The sequence below is a fragment of the Odontomachus brunneus genome, unplaced genomic scaffold, assembly GCF_010583005.1.
Source record: "Odontomachus brunneus isolate Ranch 3 - 2012 unplaced genomic scaffold, Obru_v1 Obru_scaffold_011, whole genome shotgun sequence".
NCBI lineage: Eukaryota > Metazoa > Arthropoda > Insecta > Hymenoptera > Formicidae > Odontomachus > Odontomachus brunneus.
The window spans coordinates 478,376-485,637 of NW_022639461.1; the positions used below are offsets into that span (position 1 = coordinate 478,376).

At 45.7% G+C, this 7,262-nt stretch overlaps 1 protein-coding gene across 12 annotated transcripts in view; it reads left to right on the forward strand.

Annotated features, from left to right (window-relative positions):
• The window catches only part of LOC116840694 (cAMP-specific 3',5'-cyclic phosphodiesterase), a 474,033-nt gene that overhangs the window by 355,251 nt on the left and 111,520 nt on the right, over positions 1–7,262 (forward strand). The gene's annotated exons all lie outside the window — the stretch shown is intronic.

Consider the following 7,262-nt stretch of genomic DNA (forward strand, 5'->3'; position numbering starts at 1 on the left):
CGTCTGACTTGCATACACGCGCACGCACCGATCGTTACTTCGGCAGTTACCGCGTGCGCGCCCGTTAAAAATCCCAAATCTTTTTTTTCCCGCCCCGACGCGGCCTCATCGAAAACATCGCATAACGAAGCCACGAGGTGTCCGCGGGCGACATTTATTGCGACACGGGCGAGCCGCGAAACGGCTTTTCCCGTCGGCATATTTGGTAAAGCTTACACTTTTTACCGATCCGAAAATACACCTTGAGGTCACGAGCGACCCTTCGCTCGTGGATTCGCTCGCTGCGACCACCAAGGATAGGCGGCGAGTCGTTTGTTCTCTGAGTTTGCAAAATGAGAGTTAACCTTCCATTACAAAATTGCAGTGCAATTTTGGAGAATCACATACCCATATATATGCTATCTATACTTTCAAAGTCTGATTTTTGGTTCGCTCACTCGCTGTGTGTCATCATTGTACCTTTGCGCTGTAATACTTCCAAGCACAACGCACGCACAACAAAAGTAAAGACAGTTTTATGAGATAAATCGATTCTGAAGAATCGATTGAACCTACTTAGAATTCAATCAGATCAACCGTTATGACAGAACGAGATATCTTGCCTTTGATTAACTAGAGACGTCGCGTGAGCATATGCGACCGGTCTCACGGCTGTTCTCGTTTTGCGCATCTCTCTCGATGGCTTTGAGGCAACAACATTGCTTGTTTATAGTAGTCTGTTTATATCAGTCTGTTTACATCACAGTTTCCACACGGAGTTTCCCCACAGGGAGAAAATTTTACAGTAAAAATTACATTCAAAATATGTCTCTTTCCACAATGTTTTTTGCTGAATGAAGCGGGAAAAATCAGATCTTATTTTAATGCCAATTTTTATGCTCAGTTTTAATGCCAAAAAAATTCGTATTGCTTAAGGATAATAAATTATTTGCGAGCGAAAATTCGTTTGGAAAAGTGCGACCAAATGCCCATAGGTATGCCGGCCACTTTTTTCCGGACAAAAATTGTGAGTCCACCTTAGATTAAAGCTCTTGACGCGTTGATCGCGAACATGAAAGTAAAACAGAGTGGGCATGAAAGTGGAGCAGAGCTACTGTTCCGGAAAAAATGGCTTATTCAAAATTCCAAGATTAGGCACATCTCCGGGCATTCTGGTACTTTAATCTTATATCCCGCAATCAAGATTCGTCATTTCTGTTATGTCAGTTTCTTAGAAGCAGAGAAAATCGGATTGACGAACGAATATTGCGAAGAATCGACTCAACCTCCGCCGAATAATTGAGTGAATCGAAAAGCGATCCAAACGACAAGAAGAATGAGTTGCTTCGTGTTTTACGAAGACGTTCGCACGGTGATGGGATCGATTCGATCAAGAAATGCGTTTCTCTTTGATAGTTCGCTCAATTAGCGGCGTCTTCGAGCTGCTCCATCTCTTTCTCTCTTTCTCTGATAAATCATCGTTGCAACAGTCCGGGTACGCTTCCTTCTGCAGTTCCTCCTGCTTTCCGAACGCGCGGAGTTTCCGTTTCTCGCGTAATGATACTGTTATCGACTCCCCGCGCGACAATCGTGCGTCTACATTAGCTGAGTGCCACACTTTTTGCCGTCACGTTGTGTAATTCATTTCACGGTTAATTGAAGACACAATCCCGCCTCGCGTAAATTGCAATTAGATGACGCGATGATTTCCCTCGCGACCAGCGTTACGCTCGGCTCTTTCCGTTCTTCATCTCTCCAATCTCGAACTGATTCTCCCAGTTCAAAGATCAATAAAACATAAATCACGCTTAGCCATTAGTATCGATTTATCAAATTTTTGCGCCGTTAATCTTTCGATATCTGCTTTTTTATCGGACGATGCGTGCTAACCTCATTGACGTTGCGACAGTTGCAGAACGTAAGGATATAATTATCAGAAATAGTTATAACATCCTCTCTGTAGAGCGGCGCTTGTGGAATATAACATACACAATGACGCTATCTACGACAGCTATTTCCTAACGTCACATTCGATCCGACAGCACAATTCAACCTCCAACCGCGCCGGATAATCGAGAACTCGCCATATTATTCTTTTATCCACCCGATAATCCATTTATTCCGGCGACAATGTCGACACCGATGTGTGCGCGTCGCTTCATTCATCAGAATAATGCACGGATGAAAATGCGTATTGTTCCGTCCGTCATATTCATTTTGTACGCAAGTACTGTCCATCGTAACGAAGCGCAAAGCGACAATTGATCTCCCTGTTCTCCCTCTCCCCCACTCTCTCCTCCTTCACATTCGTTATATTTCTGCAAATTAAAATCTTTCACAATTATTTCCCAACGGGGTATGTTGCGCAATTACACAAAGCCAATGTCGAACGCGCTTCGCGTGCCGGTATAAGAAAGAGTTAATCGAATAAGTACGAAGCCCGCGACACGCGGCTACATATTTTGCGGAAATATTTGCGCGACACAACGCTTACATAATGTCGCAGGGCACACCGCTTAAAGAAAGCCGGCGGACTCACGGGATTCCTCGTCAAATCCGTCGTCGTCTGAATGAATACACCTTCCAACCGTCACGTTGCTCCACAAAGAAAGAAACACCCTCGGCGTGACTCCAGCGTTCATTTAACGCGAATCGGACCTTGCTCTGACAGAATTCCATTTTAAGAATCAACCGGGGCGGTTAAATTTAAAATTAAACGCGCGCGCGACGGAGACAGTTTGATCGAATTTCCGCCGAAACGAAAGAATTACTCGGGATTGTTCGACAAACCTGCACAAGTCGGAGGGCAAAAGCAAGGATTCCGAAGAGGAAGACGAGAAGGGGCGAAGTAGAGGAGAGAAAAGAAGAGGAGAGGCGGGGGGCGGGAAGAAAGAGCACTTTTGCCGTCGTTGGTGGCGGCGACGGGGAAGCGAAGGAGAGCTGCAGGACAACCGATTTTTCCCGAACGGCCGTAAACTTTGAAGCATGATGCGCAGCTATATACCGGGTATAAGCAACAGACGCTTGGCATGGCAAGTCAGTACGCGTCCGGCGCGCGAGCGACGAGGTTCGCTCTTCGCGAAGTAAGTTCGCGCACAACCCCGAAGGTGTATCGACGTTTCGCCGTTTTCGCTCTGCTCGGCCTTGGGCCGCGATATTATCCATCATCGTATATCGTAGGGACGATATGCGGAGTGGGTTCCGTGCGAACGTACGCCGTGCCACGCGCGATTTCTCTCTCCCTCTCACTTCCTTCCTCCTTCTCTCCTTGCCTCTCTCTTTTTCTCATTTGATTCGCAATTAGCCGGGATTATGTAGGACTCGCGAGACCTTTAACGTTCGTTCGCCAGCATGTGACACGACGCATGGTCCGACGGTTTATAAAGTTCCAGCGCTCAATGACAATCTGATGACGTTTCGTACGGTTCGGTTATGCGCGAGGAACTCATTCGTGAGCGATCGTGGCGGTAAGGTGACAAAATGATAAGTCAAGCTGGCGATGTGCCGTGCAATCGAGTGTAAGAGAGAGAAAAAGAGAAAGAGGGAGAGAGAGAAAGAGAGAGAAAGAGAGGGAAAGAAAGAGAAAGAGAGAGAAAGAAAGAGAAAGGGAGAGAGAAAGAATTCTTCGGGCAGAATTTCGGGCGTGATAATCGCGTCTCGAGTGGGTCGCGAGTGTGCATTGAGGTGTAGCGAAGGCAGCCGAAGTGCCGCTTTAACGACGGTCCAATAATTTTGTGTAAAATACGTGCGTTCTGTAGAAAAGGAATATCCAATATCCCCCGCGGGGAGTAACCGCGAGAACGTGCTTAATATTGCGCTATTAAACGCAGCCGGTGGGTCGGTGGAACTTGAGAAATTTTGTTCTTATAGCTCGGAAGCGGAAAAGCAAGAGAGAGACACAGGGACGGGAGAGAGAGAGAGGAAAATAATGAAAAATATCGATGGGAAATAATGAAAAATATCTGACGGTGTGTTCAAGTATTAATGGCTTCTGCAGTGCCGGAGAGGAGGGCAATCTTTTCCTCTCGTTACCAAAGGCAATCTGTAATCATATCATCCCTCATGATCGATCCATGGTCGATCTTTGGGATCTGCTTAGACAGCCGTGACAGTCGTATTATGTCGATCGCATCACGCGAACGCGTGCGTTACCCAAATTGCGGATTTATTGGCGAGTTCGCGCGTGGGTCCGCTTGCAAAACGCTTAGAATGATTCCTATACGGAAAGAAAGGAATGGTTGTGTCAATCAGAAAAACAATAAAATATGGCTTTTCTTTCTGACTTCAAGAATCAATTCGCGGTTGCGCTGACTTGCCGATTCATTGCCTGAAAAATGTAAATGATTGCGGCAGAAAACTTTTATGAGACCAATAAAAATTGGTCATAGCAGCAATTTTTCTTTTTTTCAGTGTGCGACGTCTGTGCGTTTTGCTCCACGGCTATTGCATTTTGCAGCGCACGAAGCACAATTCCGCGCCCGGCTAAAAATACCGAATTCCCTGCTGCATCCGTCTCGTGTACCGCGCAGCAAGGAAGGTCGTTAGGTACTCGTGCTTGCGTCGCGTGCGAATTGATAGCTGTCTTGGAAAAATAGCACAGTAATTGTAGGAAGCGCGTAACTGGAGTAAGACAGGGAGAGAAGCAGAGAAGGAGTCCTGCCCCGTGACATTAATTCCTATAAGTCGATTTCGCGCCGTAGTCGTCGGTTAATAGCCGTCAACGCTAGACTTGACTACGTCAAACTCGAACCTCTATTGAATTTGACGCGCGCCACGGCTACGAATATGTAACGAAATTATCGGCACGATACGCGTAATTGAGCACAAGAAACAAGTTACGTATTGCTGCGACGTGAGCCGGGGAGACATTAGCGAAGAGCAATACTGGCGACTCGCGAAGGGAGTTTAACACGTCACGAGCGCGAAGAATTTCACTCCCCGCGCCTCATCTTGCCGCTTAATCTTCTCTTATCGTGAGATGTTTTCCTCGTGTTTTCCCGATTATTACATACTTGAAGCGTGAATCACGATGGTCTGTCAGCAAGCGATTCGCGTCATCATTTATTATATGCTGCAAAATGATTCATAATTCTCTTCGCTTATTTCCCCTCATAATTACGAGAAGTATAATAAATGGAATCTCGTTGACTTCGGTTTCGCGTGCGTTAGAAAAATATTGTAGCAAGAATTAGCTTCAAAATTACATTCCTTTTCTCAAAGTTTTATGCGAAGTTGGACTATACCGAAATTGTAATACAAATTATTTATAGAAACAGACAATTTTACGACTTATCTGATATAAGAAACCTTCAAGTAACTACAAAATGCCAAATTTACTTCGGAAAGAGAGCATGTCTTCTCTTATTCTCGCGTTGCACCGAGATGCATTTTCGTGACACGACGAACTATTTACGTGCCTTCCTATCTTCCTGTCGCCCGCTCCGTGTCGTTCGTCGTTTTATCGGAAGTGCACGCCAATCATGTCGCAACGTGCCAACGACGTTCCGCGTTGACACTAATTAGTTGCGCCGCATTAGCAACGGAGATTTTCGTTCGTGGAAACGGCGTAGCTAATCGCCTTTATAACGTAATTGCAGGCGCGGCTTTGAGAAAATGCGCGTATCACCGGCCCCATTACGGTAATACAAGTGCCGTTACTTGGACAATAAGATGCGCCATTACGTAAGATTTCTTTAATATATATTAGTCGCGTAAAATTGTCCCCTCGACTTGTCGGGAAATACGGAGATGTTGAAGACGACGACTATAAGTCCATTACCGAGAGACGCAACCAGAGAAGTGCTCGGCATTACCCGCGTCTCAGATTAACTCACTTTTTCCTCCCGGTTTCCCATTCCCTTCTCTTTTACCGGAGTAAAAGTCCTGGCCGTGCTTCCTCCGCGAGCAGGCAGCTAAAGCGAGTCAAACTGCTTGATTAACAAAGCTCTGTGTCAGTTTTTAATTAATCCGAGATCAAAATAACGAATGGAAACGGTCGCGGAGGTAATCGAGTTGTATATTAGCTGACTGCGAGAGAGTAGGAGCGAATTTATCGGCCAACGGTTGTACATCGTAATAGACACGGCGAGCGAAAGAAACTTACCGTCGACACTCGGGGATTCGCGTAATAACTACGTTCTCGTCTAGCGGAAACCTCCTTCTCTCGCGAGGTTCAGCATCCGTCTTCTCCGAATCGTTAAGAGAGATCGACCTCGTCGGCGAGGACTCGCTTATAAGTCGCTCCGGCAAATTAATCGTCCGGCGAGACGCGAATGCCAACCGTAACAAACTGTCGTCGACTTCAAAGACCATCTCGCCCAGTCTCTGTACGTTCCTCGTTACGGCAACTTTACAGATTCCATTAAGACTTGCGCCACGTCTTGCTCGGTGTTCTCGTCGCTTCATGAATGATGCATTCCCATTTTGGCATTACGTTCGTCTCTCTCTCCCCTTTCCTCATCTCTCCTCTCATCTCTCTCTCTCTCTCTCTCTCTCTCTCTCTCTCTCTCTCTCTCTCTCTCTCTCTCTGTTTACTCGACAAAACGTCAACGGGGAGAGTGGCAATATCGGTGACCGTTCGCATTTGACTTCTCCAAGCCCTCCAGCAGAATGAGAACCAATCTTTCCGAATAGCCGCTGGCTATCAGCGACTCTTTGCCGACTCTGACGAGCCGCTGTAGACTTCTCAAATTGGCTGGAAAACGAGATGCGATCGGACAAATTTTCGCGAGATATGGACGATACGTCAAATTCGGACGCCGAAGTATCATGTGGGCTGAGAAGATATTAGCTCGACATTAACCCTTACTACATATATATTAATCAAATTCTGACCGGTATTACAATTGAATGAACGTTCCGGTTGCGTGCCAGAAAAAATATCTCGTTATAATAAGCAGACAGTCTGTTTATCTTCATTAAAACTTGCTTAATCAAACATGTCACGTTGATTCAATCATTTTTCTTTTTCCGTGTAGATATTAAAACAATAAAGATGTTGAGGATTAGATACGCGTTCGGGAAGAGATATTTTTACCCTATCCCGCGACTATCGGAAGATTTACGAAAAAGATACCCCACCAGACATGATAAATCAAAAACATCACTCTCTCCTCCCCAACCAAGAGCGATACCTGGCGAAACGATTGTACGTGCAGCGAACAATGACCACGTTCTCTCGCAAAACTCCGCGGGCGCGACCGAAGCACTAAATTGTCGAGTTACGCGAAACATTATGATATATATATATATATATATATATATATATATATATATATATATAT